This window comes from Equus przewalskii, chromosome 5, assembly GCF_037783145.1.
Source record: "Equus przewalskii isolate Varuska chromosome 5, EquPr2, whole genome shotgun sequence".
In the NCBI taxonomy this organism is placed as follows: domain Eukaryota; kingdom Metazoa; phylum Chordata; class Mammalia; order Perissodactyla; family Equidae; genus Equus; species Equus przewalskii.
Window position 1 is genome coordinate 44797524 of NC_091835.1, and position 13822 is coordinate 44811345.

The window sequence follows — 13822 nt, forward strand, 5'->3', positions numbered from 1 at the left end:
GGTAAGTTGTTCCTTTCTTTGGGGTCACTTGCCTCCTCTGTGAAGTAAGAGGAGTAGGCGAGGTCACTGGTCTCTCAACTTTTAGTGAAACAAAAAAATTTTTGAGTGCTTACCCTCTAACATAAGTCATATATATACTATTATAAGTCATTTATATTTATATTATTATGTCATATATATATACTGTGAATCCATTCGTTAAATAAGTTCTTTTTTTGTTAAATTTTTTGCTAAAAATACATAAAAATATAAATCTTAATATATTTCCTTCTACTGAACCAAGCAAGATTCCTGTGTACTCTACTTTAGAAACTACTCGACTGGATGGTCTCCACAGGTTCTAAAAATCTACAATTCTAGGTTGTCTATTCAGCTTTGTGAATTGTAGAAATAATGAAATGATGAAAATCTTACTGGCATGGGTAAATGTTGATAGAGGAGCCAGAGGAACCCGGAAAAGCTAGGCCAGGAAAGTTCAGTTGTGAGCCCTGAGCAACGGAATGTGGAGAAACCAGGAACTCAGTAAATGGGGAAGATGAAGTAAGGATCAAAGGAAGTGATGATGATGATAATAATAACAATAACAACAACACAATAGAATACTTTCTATGTTTCAGGACCTGTTTTAATAATTTTATATGTTTTTTTTAAATCATCACAGCAAATCTATGAGGTAGGTATGATTATTATCTCTAAATGAGGAACAGAGAAGGAGAAAATGAGGAACAGAGAGATCAAGTAACTTACCACCAGTTACGTAGGTAATAAGTGGCAGAATTGAGATTCAAACCCAGTCACTTAGTTCTAGAAGTGATCTATAAAAGAAAGCAGAAAGGACAAAAGGTCATAGAAAATTGCTAAATCTTAGTAAATACTTGTTCATTGTCTTGTTAGGAGCCAAGTCTCCCAGCCTCATTCCTAAAGCTATTCCCAAGTTTCCCAGTCAACATTTGGATGAAATTGGCTCCCATCCTCTACTCTAGAGGTAGGTCTACTCAGCAGTTGTATTAATCAGGGTTCTCTAGAGAAATAGAATCAGTTGGATAGATAGATAGATAGACAGACAGACGGGTTTATTATAAGGAATTGGCTCACACAATGATGGAGGCTGGGCTGTCGAAAATCTTCAGTGTGGGCTGGGAACTTGGAGATGCACGAGAGCCAATGATACAGTCGAACACCAACGGTGCAGATAAAGACTGAAGGCAGCCTGCTGGAGGATTCCTTCTTGCTCTGGGAAGCCAGTCTTTTTGTTCTATTCAGCTCTTCAACTGATTGGATGTGGCCTACCCACATTATGAAGGACAATCTACTTATTCAAGGTTGACCAATTTTAATATTAATCTCATCCAAAAATATTTTCCAAGGTGACATCCGACATTAGCCACCACAGCTAAGCCATTCAATGTATTTCATCTACTTGATTTCAGAGATAAATACCCAGCCCAGTTAAAACCAATTAGGGCCAAGAAATCTTACCACTGTGACTTACTGTGTTTCTGGGGACAGGGCTACCTTGTAAACACAAGGGGAAAGGTTGCCTGAAGGCAGCCAACACCAAGGAAGAGGAGCAGAGCTATGGAGAGAGATCCTAATTTCATTTTAGGAAACTTGATCCAAGTCCTTACAGAAACTAGATATACCTATAGACTACACAATTATGTAAGTTAAGAAATCCCTTTTAATTGAATTTGGGTTGGATATTCTGATACAAGCAACATAAAAGTTCTAACAAATATATAGAGAGAAATTAGGCAGAGAAGGAGCCCAAACTTTTTGAGGTCAACTTCAGGTTGTAGGCAGCTACCATGCCCTTCTTAACAGGACCATGGCAGCTGACTATTAGGCAGAAACAAGATGACATTGCAGACATTTTCATGTTTTTTTAGCTGCAGAGACAAGCCTGGCTAACCTTTCCTGCCAGATGAACTATTCCCTACTTCATGGTTTCACCCAAGTCTCACTTAATGACTAACAACCAAAGAGAAGGATGTGGCCATACATCAATTAAATCAAAACCAGAAACCCTGAAGAATTTGTGACTAAAATTATCTTAATATACTCTATAAAATAATTCATCTTCAACTCCATTGAAAAATCATCTTGCGAAAATCCCCTATACAAACATTTCACTTTTTTCTCCATCCAGGTCAATCTCCCTGTATTTCTGACTATTCTTCTGCTCACATTGTTCCCCTCCTAACTGTCTGTCCAGTGGTCCCAAAAAGTTCTGCCTTCTTCAAAAGCATTTTGCTGTTTGTTTTCACCCATATTGATCTTTCCTTTTCTAAACCATTGAAGCCGGCATTGGCTGTTTTACTCGTTTGAGCACTTAGTCACTTTTTGTCTTCATCATTAACTTGTAGACTTGTGTGTATGAAAGAAAAAGAGAGAGAGATGTATCATTCCAATTCATTCTTAGAAGACCAAGATATTCCCTATGAGTCCGACGAGGCAAAGAAAGCAGAATAGGAGGAAAATCTAGACGAGTTGCTCAGCCAGGGAGTGGCGAATTTAGAAATAGGCAAGTGGAGACTACAATGTTTCAACTGCAAAGTCAGGCCAAGTGTGGAATAGACAGAAATGATGTAAGTACCTTCAAGTTCAAACAAATCTTTGGTATCTGTCAAAGGAGGAGAGATATAGGTGATGAGCACATAGTCAAATAAGAGGCCAGGCACTGAAGATAGGCCCTGAGCAGTTAGGAAATACCAATGGGTGCCAGAGATTCTTGGCAGGGAATCCTTCCCTGTGGTCTAGAATGAAAGCAGGAGTCTAGACATGGAAGACTAGAGTGTAAGCAGAGGGTAGGGACTCTAGGATTCAAATTGGATTTATGTCAAAACCTGAAATTAGATCAGAGAAATGTAACGCTCTAAAATAATCACAAACAAGAATCAGGACAGTATGATAATAATAGCCAGAAGCTTAGACTAAGAAAATGTAGGTTCTGGTTACTAGCTGACTGACCTTGGACAGGTTATTATAACTTGTCTGTGCCTCAATTTCCTCTCTAGTAGAGTAAATGGATTGGACTAGATGAACCCCAAGTTCCTTTGGGGGTGATTCAGGGGTTTCTTACCCAAGGAAGTGCATTTTGCTCCAATCACTAAGGCTTTTAGACCTTCTGAGAAACCTGCACCTTGCTTTAAATTACATTAAGTATTAAGGTTTTGTTCTTTGTTCTTCCGTTTCCTAATTTATACAAGGAAGATAATACTAGTCCTAAAGTGTTTTAAGAATCAAATTTTCAGTGGAAGACATTTGGAAAAAACTAAAGTGTTGTAAAAATTTAAAGGGATGAAAAGTCAACTTTGTAAACAGAAATTGTTTGGCCCTCTGTTCCTGATGGACCATGCCTGGGCTATGCTGAAAGGGTGACATACATTTAATTTATGTAAAATGGATGTCACTGTCTATTAGTGTTTGCTATAATGTGCTCCATTCTTGGGCTTTCTAAAATGTTGAGAAATATTTGTATTAGATTTATATTATTTCTAGGATAAAAATTTTAGTTGGTATAAATTGGTAACGCCATAAAACTTTTCTTGAATGATTGGAAAGACGTCCGACCAAGATGAGCCAAATCAGATGTTCTCAGTTTGGGGTAAGTTGTTCTCTGTTCACCATACACGTAATCCTTCTTGCTACCATTTAATAATCTCAGTGCCCTAGTCTCCCTTTTTTAGCACTAATGCCATACCTCAGCCTTGCTTGAAAATTTGTACTGTTGCTACCACTGATATATCTGTTGTAGAAAGAAACAGACTTTCGTTTCCAGGACTGTCAAATCAGGAGCCTTCACAAGAACACAAAGATTCACTCTATTATTGCACATCATAAAACTCATGCCTGTAGCTTGAAAATAGAAGTCTTTGGTGTAAGCATTTGCTTGTTTGACAGTTCTGTTCTAAATTTTGAAACTAGTGGTACTGTAAAGTGCCTGTCTGACAATGGTGTACCAGAGCTTAGTCATGCAAAATAATTATTGTTCACGGTTCCTTAGCTGAAGTCAATAGCTCCGTGCAAAACACAACATAATGCAGAGATCTAAAGTTGCTAAATCAAAACTGAGAAAAAGAAGAATCTTAAACAGGTTTGGCAGAAAAAAACAGGTTCAACAAGATTTGCCAAGTGATTTTTCTCAGCACTTGGAAGGCCCTAATATTTCTAAGAGGCTTCACGATGGAATCGATGGTAACCTACATTAGTACATTCTGGTAATTGTTGTCAGTAAGCATATATGATGTCAAAGAAACAAAAGCAGTTGTGGAGACATTAGCAAATGGTGCATAGTGCTTGTTTTCTAAACTTAAAATAATATTTTCCGATTTGCTTCTGTGAATTCCGTGTTTTAAAGCCTCCAGTATATCACCTACACTGAAGGAATTGATTAAATTATTCTAAATATGTGAATTTTGGTGACTGGAGTGGCAGGATGCCTCCCCTGTGTCTATACTGGAGTCCATGAAAGGGTGTAGCTGCATATGCTGGAAAAGTCAACATTCATCCCACAAATAAAGAATTATGTCTCCATGTTGCCTGAAACATTTGCCAGAGAATCTTGGCAAGATTAGGTGTCGCTCCTTGACTGCTTGAATGAAAAGGATGAAATGATGTCCTTCTTAACCCTTGGCAGACAATTGCACTTAAGAATATCCCTCTTATGGGGAAAACTAACAATATCTATCGTTTCCTTAGAAGAGGGAGAAATACAGAAACAAACCAGGATTTCACAGACTCTGCTCTAATATATTTAACTACATTTTTCTTCAACACTCTCAATCCAATGTTAAGAATGGAATTGATAGAGGTGAATATGTAATAACTTTAGGTTTAGCTCAATGCCATTTTTTCATAGAGTTCATGAACTTTTTAAAATTAGTTATTGAAGTATAATTTGTATACAGCAAAGTGCACAGATTTTAAGTGTACAGTTCAATGAGTATTGACAAATGTATACTCTCATGTAACTAATATCCTGAGCATTTCCACCACTCCAGAAAATTTTGTTATGTTCCTTTTCAGCCAACCAACACCCCCTTTCCCACTAAAAACAACTGTTTTTCTCGTTTCTATCATCATAGATTAGTTTTATCTATTTTTGAGCTTCATATAAATGAAATCGTGCATATCTAGTCTTTCGTGTGTGTTTCTTTTACTTAACATAGTATTGAGATTCAGTCATGTATTGTATCAGTAGTTTATTATTAATTTTTTATTGTGATGTGATTAGTATTTTTAGGTGAATATTCCAAAATTTGCTTTTGCATTCTTCTGCTGATGGACATTAGGTTTTTCCAGTTTTTGGCAGTTATGAATACAGCTGCAAAGAAATTCTTGACTAATCCTTTTTGTGTCTATTTGTCCTTCTTTCTCTTGAGTGATACCTTGGAGCGGAATTGTTGGATTATAACATAGGTCTATGTTTATCTTTATAAGAAACTACAAGACAGTCTTCCTGGTGTGAGTGTTCCATTCTATACTCTGACAGGCAACATGTGAGAATCCCGTTTGCTTCACACCCACAGTAATATTTGATTTTGCCTGTCTTTTTAATTCTTGCCATTCTAATGTTTGGGGAGAAGCACCTCATTGTGGTTTTGATTTGCATGTCTCTGAAGACTAGTGACATTGAACATCTTTGCATATGCTTCTTAGTCATTTATATGCCTTCTTTTGTGAAGTGTCTGTTCAAATCTTTTGCATATTTTTTCTATTTCTAATTGTATATTTTTGTCTCTTAATTATTGCTGTCGGTGTTCTTTATATATTTTGCATACAAGTTGTTTGTCAGATAAATGTATTGACAATATTTTCTCTTGGTCGGTGCCTTGCCTGTTTATTTTCTTAATGACTTTTTGATGAGCAGAAAAATTTAATTTTGGTGAAATGTAATTTATCAATCATTTTCTCTTATAGACAATGCTTTTTGCGTCTGGCTTGGGAACTCTTTGCCTACCCCAAGGTCATGAAGATATTTTCCCATGTTTTCTTCTAGAAGTTTTATAATGTTAGCCTTTAGGTCTATGATCCATCTTGAATCAATTTGTGTGTGCGGTGTGAGCTAAGGGTTGAAGTTCATTATTTTCCATATGGTTATCCAGTTGTTCTAGCTCCATTTGTTGAAACTTTCTTTTCTCAACTGAATAGCTTTGGCACCTTTGTTGAAAATTAATTGACCAATTAAATGTGATTCCATTTCTGGACTCTATTCTGTTCTTTTGACCGACTTGCCTATCTTTACACCCTTACCATATTCTCTTGGCTAGCTTCATGAGTTTTATCCTTTTTTTAGTCCTCTTTCTCTCACTTTGGTACTTTTACCTCCTGCAGGTGTTCGGTTCAGAGTTTATTTCACAAGTTAGTACAATTTCCAAACTGCTCCCGATCTCAGAGTGTCCATCTATAAAATAGGAAAAATAAGAACACCCTTATAGGGTTGTTGGGAAAAATAAACAATCTAGTATACCTATAAAAAGTATATTATAATTTTAAAATAATATTTGTATGTTTAAAATCTTGCTTATTTTTAGTTCACTTTTTACTTCCCTTAGTTTGAAGACATGTTCTCATGTATGTTGACTAAAATCTCCAAGAAGGGTATGCACCCTTAATTTCAGACTGTGGGGCCACTCATTCTGTGGATTTAGGGAAAAACAAAGATCTCAGATAACTAAAAGAAGTGATGGGCACCAGATTCCTTCACACTTACAGGGAGCCTACTTTAGTGGTGACAGCAATCCTTTCTGATATTTCTCCTTTGTCTGTTTTTTAAAAGGCAAGAACTAGTAAACTTCTAATGCTTTATTCTTCCAGACCTTTCTGATCTGATCTCCCTTTTCTTTGCTGTGGCAGCTATCTTTGCTGAATGACCTTTGCTCTCCCCACCCCTAGTCAATGACATTTTAAACTCTCTTAATAATTAGTAGAGAATCATTTGTGCCAAAGCTTGGATGGAGTTTCTCTGAGAGATTTCATTATAGGCTTCAAATAGTGTGAGGAGAAGAGTTCAAAGTCTGAAGCCTTCACTTTACCCAAACTACAACAAGCTGAATAACAACTCTTTCTCTTCTCACTCATCGGACAGCATATAACAAAAATGAATAGAAAATTCGAATTCCTTCACAAACTTTTTCCTGTTACTGCTCTAGTTTGTACCCCAATTATCCTTGTCATTTCTAATTTAAAATCTTTTCTTCCTCAAGTTTAGTGGCAACTTCTTACTTTTTTGCTCTTTTTTGTTTACTAGATTGTAAACTCCTTAAGCACAATTATTATTATTATTATTTTTAAGACTGGCACCTGGGCTAACAACTGTTGCCAATTTTCCTTTTTTTTTTTTTTTTTTTAAGAATTGGCACCTGGACTAACAACTGTTGCCAATCTTTATTTTTCTGCTTTATTTCCCAACCCCCCCCCCCGCCCCCTTCCCCCTCCGCACTCTCCCCCCCCCACCCCCCCGCCACGTACATAGCTGTACATCTTAGTTGCAGGTCCTTTTAGTTGTGGGATGTGGGACGCCGCCTCAACGTGGCCTGACCAGCCGTGCCATGTCCGCACCCAGGATCCGAACCCTGGGCCGCTGCCGCAGAGCGCGGGAACCTAACCACTCGGCCACGGAGCCGGCCCCGAGCACAATTATTTGATGTTACTTATCTTAGTTTCAGATTTCAGCTTCAAACCAATTGCCTTGTATTCACTTCATAAGTCTACTGAATTAAATTCATTACAATCAAGTGCTGATATCGTGCCAAAGAAAAGTATCATATATACAACAGACAATAATTGTTCCTGGTTATTGACTGCAGGAATGCAGTATTTATTAGTTGATTGGTTAATAATTTGAATACATTTTATAATTAGAGCATCAGATGAGTCATGAGGGCTTTTCTTTTCAAAAATCTGTTAGAAATGTTCATGGCATTCTGTAGATCAAACTATTTAAATAATAACTCTTTGTACTTTTCTCTGTAATATTATCCATAAGATTTGAGCTGTATCACCTCATAATCAATGAAGAGCCTCTTAAATAATAGTAGTAGTAAACTCCCCTGATGAGAATTCAGAATAGACTTATCTCCAATTCTGTCCTATTTTTTAGTGTCACAGCCAGGTTTCAGTGGACTTTACCCAGATAGGTGAATAAATATAATTTTCAAAAGATAGAGACATGAAAATGAAGCACCAGTGTCTTCTGATGCTAGATTTCCCAATTCTCCTACTGATATGCTTACGTAGAAATTTTCCTCAGGTCTGTGATTAATTTCTGCTGCCTGGAGCAAACTGGTAAGTCGTACTTAGATTTTCCGTAGAACATGGACTTGTCCATCAAATCCTAGACAGCTAGTCCTGGGGGCCCCCCTTAAAGCCTAAAGGAAGTAAAATTAGGACAGATAAAAGGAAGTACACTACACATAGCCCTTAAACATTTTTAGGTAAAGCCAAGTGATGTGGATTAAGGCTGCCCCAGCTAGAGAAGCCCAAGGTGACCTGGCCTACGTGCCAAACTATACGACCCAGTGGACTTTTTTTATGGTATGAATTAGGACTGCCCCAGGGAGAGAAGCCCAGGGCATCCTCACCTACATGCCAACCTATATGGCCAGATTCGTATCTAAAGTTATATGACCGCACAATAACCAGACCCCATCTGCACTGAAATCATTTAATGACTTTTTACATCATCTTTTCTTTTCTCCAGTAAAAATAAAAATAAGTCACGTACCCATGCCTTATAAAATTAGCCCTAACCCTCAACTCAGGGCAGCAGCAGGAGCTCTGACCGCCCGTGGGTCCTGTCCCCACACACCAGCTCTGCCTGCCCATGGGCCCTGTCCCCATGCCAGCGGGGGCAGCAGAAGCGGCGGCAGCAGAAGCTCTGACTGCCCGTGGATCCTGTCCCCATGCTATTGCACACTATTCTCTAAATAAAAGAGCACTACTGCCAGATCTTGAGAGTCTAAGAAATCTTTCTTTTGACTCCTCGGCTCACCGACCCCACATCATTTCTGGTGGCCCGTACGGGGACTTGCTTCATCGGCTTGTGAGCTCGAGTTCTGGTAAGTGCCCTTTTCTTCCTTGTGCCTTTCTCTTTTTCAAGGATGGATCTAAATTCACTTCTCCATCGGGAACTTTCTTGGACGGCTGTATGAATCCACGTTTGCTGCCCATGGCTACTCTATGGGGCAAATCGTGGCATTCAGCTTGAAGAGAATCAGTACCTTAAGCCTCAGGGTGATGAAGAATGAATTAATCCATTCCTTCCTGACTCTATCTCTAATAGACAAATTTTACATGGGCACGGGTCGGCCACTTAAGTCATTAGGACTGTCGCCAATCTCCAAGACTCCCGTGGAAGGTTTCTTTTCCTAAGGCTGGATTGGGATCCCTCCCTCTGGCACCTGATCACTCTCTGAACTGCGAGGAAAGTCCCACTCAGGACTCCAGTTCAAGGAAAGTACCAAACTCTAACCTTTGGTGGAGTATGGTAACCCCTTCTTGGGAGAATGGCTCCAGGATGCAATTGGGTAGAATGTCCCCCAGACTGGCAGAAAATTCCTCACTGTTTTTCTCTATCCTTTATCCTGGGGACCATTCACCAGGCACCTATTACTGCCAGGCATAATAGGGAAGATGTTCAAGGGATGCCCCCATCATCCCTTGCTACAGGAACTCCATTGGGGGGATTTTCAAGGTAATGGCTCCTTTTCTCTCTGGGACCATTCACCAGGCACCTATTACTGTCAGGCATAATAGGGAAGAGGTTCAAGGGATGCCCGCATCATCCCTTGCTACAGGAACCCCAATGGGGGGATTTTCAAGGTAATGGCTCCTTTTCTTTCTCCTTTTCTCTTGGGGACCATTCACCAGGCCTAAGCTGCCAGGCAGAATAGGCACCAGGCACCTGTTACTGCCAGGCATAACAGGGAAGGTATACAAGGGATGCAATGCCGGAGGACGCCCCCATCACCCCTTGCTATAGGAACCTCACAGTAGGAACAATGGGTAAGACGCTGCCCTAGGTTCAGGGGGGATTTTTCAGGGTAATGGACCCGTTTCTTTTGTCTCTCTTGGAGTTACAATTGCCATTTCGTCTCCTTTTGAGCTTTGCAACTGGGAAACAAAGAAATCTTTAAAGAGTAAAAGGCTCCACCCCTGGGAGCCCCAACTTTGGGTTTCTGGGCCTGATGACCCCAGCAACCCTAAGTGGGGTGCCCTCTCTTGACGGTTGACTCATTGAGTATTTTAGTCACCTACTGAGTCAGCTATGAGGGTAGGAGACCTGTGATTTATTCTGTGAACTGTAGTGCTAGAGTAGTGTGCCCCAGCACGGGAACTGTTGTATGACTCTTATCTTGATAACCCTCTGGAAGAGGCCATGAGGGTGAGGTCTGATCTCTTCTTTTCCTTTCTTTGTCTGTTTTGCTCATCATCTCTTCTGTTGTCACCAAGTCGAGGTTAAGTTCAGGCTGGACCTGAGCAGAACCTTGACCTCCTGTAAAATTGAAAAACTAAGCCTTTTGCCAGGGATTTAACTCTCAACCCTGGCTCTGGGAGCCCCAGCCTCCAGCCAGTTCCAGGCCTTTGCCTCCTGCTTCCCTACCTCAACTTTGCTGGCTCAGAGACAAAGTGCCCAGGCTGAGTGGGACTTGACTAAATCTTATAACTATGTCAACACCCGCAATCGGTCTCTGCACCCTTTCTCCAGCTGCTGTCAGTCAGACACTGGCTTTACTGCCATGGGGAGGGCTCCTAAGCATCCCCAGAGACCCACCCTGTAGATGCGTTCTAACTCCATCTGGGAGAAAATCTGAGGGGTTTCTCTGTGCCTTTGTGATGCAGTTGGACAGGTAGATCAACCTGGAATATAATTTGAGTTACAATCCAGTTTCTGGGAAATCAAGAGCAACTGTCCTTAGAAAATCCTTGCAAGACTGGAAATACTACTCTAGAGGCAGTTCAGATTCCACCCAGTGCCTTTATCTCGAAAAGGATTATCATCTCCCATCTCCAGGAACTACTATCTAGCCCATCACTAATTCCTAAGACTGAAGAAAAAAAAAAAAAAGAAAGAAAGAGGACGGGAGAGGAAAAACAGCCATAAGTGTGCCCTTGCCAAAAATCTAGCATCTTGAGTGGCTCCTCCACAAAAATTGGTAAAAAAAACAATAGCTGTGCAGTCTCTGTGTACGTATGTCTTATGTATGTTACATGTGTGATATTTTTACCTCCGGATGGTATGGCCAAAATTAAGAGCTGGGTTTAATTGGCTTAAAGTAAGCGCTTACATAAATTCTAAATGTAGTGGAAATTAATCCAATGTCTTTCAAGTTAACTTGATGTGAATTAACCTTTGGTAAATGAAAGCTTGTTTAAGTTTGTTGGTTTGATTGAAAATAGTCTTCTTGTCAGAGTTGTCGGTATTTGCATACGATGCAGGCATGCAGCCTGGGTTTACTAGTCAAATAAGTTCACATTGTCTGTTAAATTCATCAGCAAAATAATAGCTTTAAATGATGACCAGTTTTGTTTAATGTCTCATGAAGTTTTTGTGGGTACAATAACTGTTTTATGGTCTGTATACTTGAAAAAAAAAAACCAGCTTCCAAATTCTTTTTGATAACAACCTTGAGTTTTGCCAAGTTAAGTTAAATGATAAAAATCTGAGCATCTGGGTCATTTTTGGATTGGATAGCACACAAGCATTACAGCTAAACTTATCTAAGTTATCTACTTTTGGCTTCTTATTGCAGAGAGGCTAAAAGTCTTTGGGTCTGTTACTGTAAAGCGGTGTGTTTCTAGAAATTATGAAGTGTTTAGAATGCTGATATAAAAGACAATTTGTGATTGCTTACTTTTTAGTGTTTACTAGGGTCTGTTAATGGTTAAAAGTTCTAATTAACATATATAATTAAAGCTACTGGGAATTAATAAGGAAAATAGCTCTGTATTCAAGGAAAGTTAAAATGTATGTTTTCAGTAAAGAGGGTATAAAGAATAGAAGTATTTTTATTTGTTCAGTTAAGAAAAGATAAATTTGTCCTAATGTACTAGAAGGGAAGAAAGCAAGTATGGGACAAATTCTGAAAGTAAAAGGTTTGTGAAGGAGAAATTCAGAAAGGAGTTTTATGCCTGGTCAAGTAGACTAAGATTAAAGTAAATCCAATTAAGTAAATGAGTTTTAATGTTAAAAATAAGCTGGTGCAGAAATTAAAATTTGGTTTTCTCTCAAAGGATAATTTTCTTGAACTTTTGGCCTGCTCTAACTCTACCTAAAAGACAGAAAATCTATGTTTTGTTAAAATAATTTCCTATATTCAGAAAGAAAGAGGTCTCTTCTAAAATTTTTTGACGGTGTTGTTTGCTCTTGACTGTCTCTGTTGTCACTTTGAATGGATACCTGAGCATTGTTTAACAGTGAGCGTTGTTTCCTATTTGAACAAGCATTTTAAAAACTTTTGATAATTTTGACAAGCTTCTCCCTCAAAAATATTCAAATCCTGAATGAAGGCTTTCTTTTGACCTGGTAGATGGAAGAAGAATTTCTCCGAGGATTTTCAGAGGGCCCCTGAGACTTCTCAAAGAAACTTGCTCTCTTCCTATAAGGAGGAAAATACTAAATTAATTAGGTTTATTTGGTTTATTAAATTACATGGGAAGCATTGTCAAATAAGCGATGATAAACTTTCTTATGTGGTATTACGTGGGTGAATGTTATTAATATACCTGTCTTAACGTTATATAGCATTCCTAAAATTCTAATCTGTTCTGGTTATCAGTCATAATTCCAGTTATTATCTTAAAGTGTTACGTGTCACAGAAGTAGCCAAGTTTCTTTGTCAATTGCCCTTTTGAGTCTTTTGTCCATTTGCAGATAGTTACTGTTTTACTCTGATGCTTTTTGCTTTTGCAAATATGTTTCATCTTCAGAGAAATTCCTGGAAAGGATTCTGACACACGGTTCTAAGATACAGTTTTCTGATAAACTTTCAGATTGTAAAACTGAACTGGGTAAGAAATTACAGAATTCTAACAGAAACTAAGCTCATAGATCTGCTAACAGAAGATTAAGCTCAAGAACTGATTATACAGGACTGTGTGAACCGATGAGGATGATTATAATTTTTAATGACTTCTGTTTGAAATATTGCTGAGTTTTGATGTTTTGTTTTGTTTTCTCATATTTAAGGAAATCTTTCTCTCTTTTCTCTTATGCTAACTATGACTTACAGAAATTTAGTGAAATACATCTTTATGAGCAAAACTGAAACATTTGTCTTTTTCTCCTGACCTGATCCCTCCAGAATTTGGAAGCTCTTTGTGAGTACGGTTATTTCGTGGCAATATAGTTGTTTGCATAAGTTCAATAAGAATTTGGTCTCCTTATAACAGGACATATTGGTTATCTTACCAAGGCTTTGACTGGAATGTCATATTTGAGAGAAACATACAGGCTCAGATATGACAACACAGCTTTTCAGGAACAAAGATTGGACTTTCTGGAACTAAAGCTACTTGGAAATACGGGCCTGGTACCTTGTTTACAGAGATTCTGTCAATCTAACCCGGTAAGTAAGGAAGCTTGCTTGTCTGGCAGGTGCAAGGAACCTCAAAATGTTTTGGGGGACTTCGAGAAGAGAGGAGTCCACCCAAATCTGGAGGTACTGCAGGCAAAATCTGATGGCAACTCCTTGGCTTGGCTTTTCTGGCCTCGAGAGGCCTTTACAGTTCAATCTGAGACTCCTCATAAAAAAAATTCCAGCAAAGCAGATTTAAAAAAGCCTGTATAATCAATTGGTATTCTTGCTGCACTTATGTA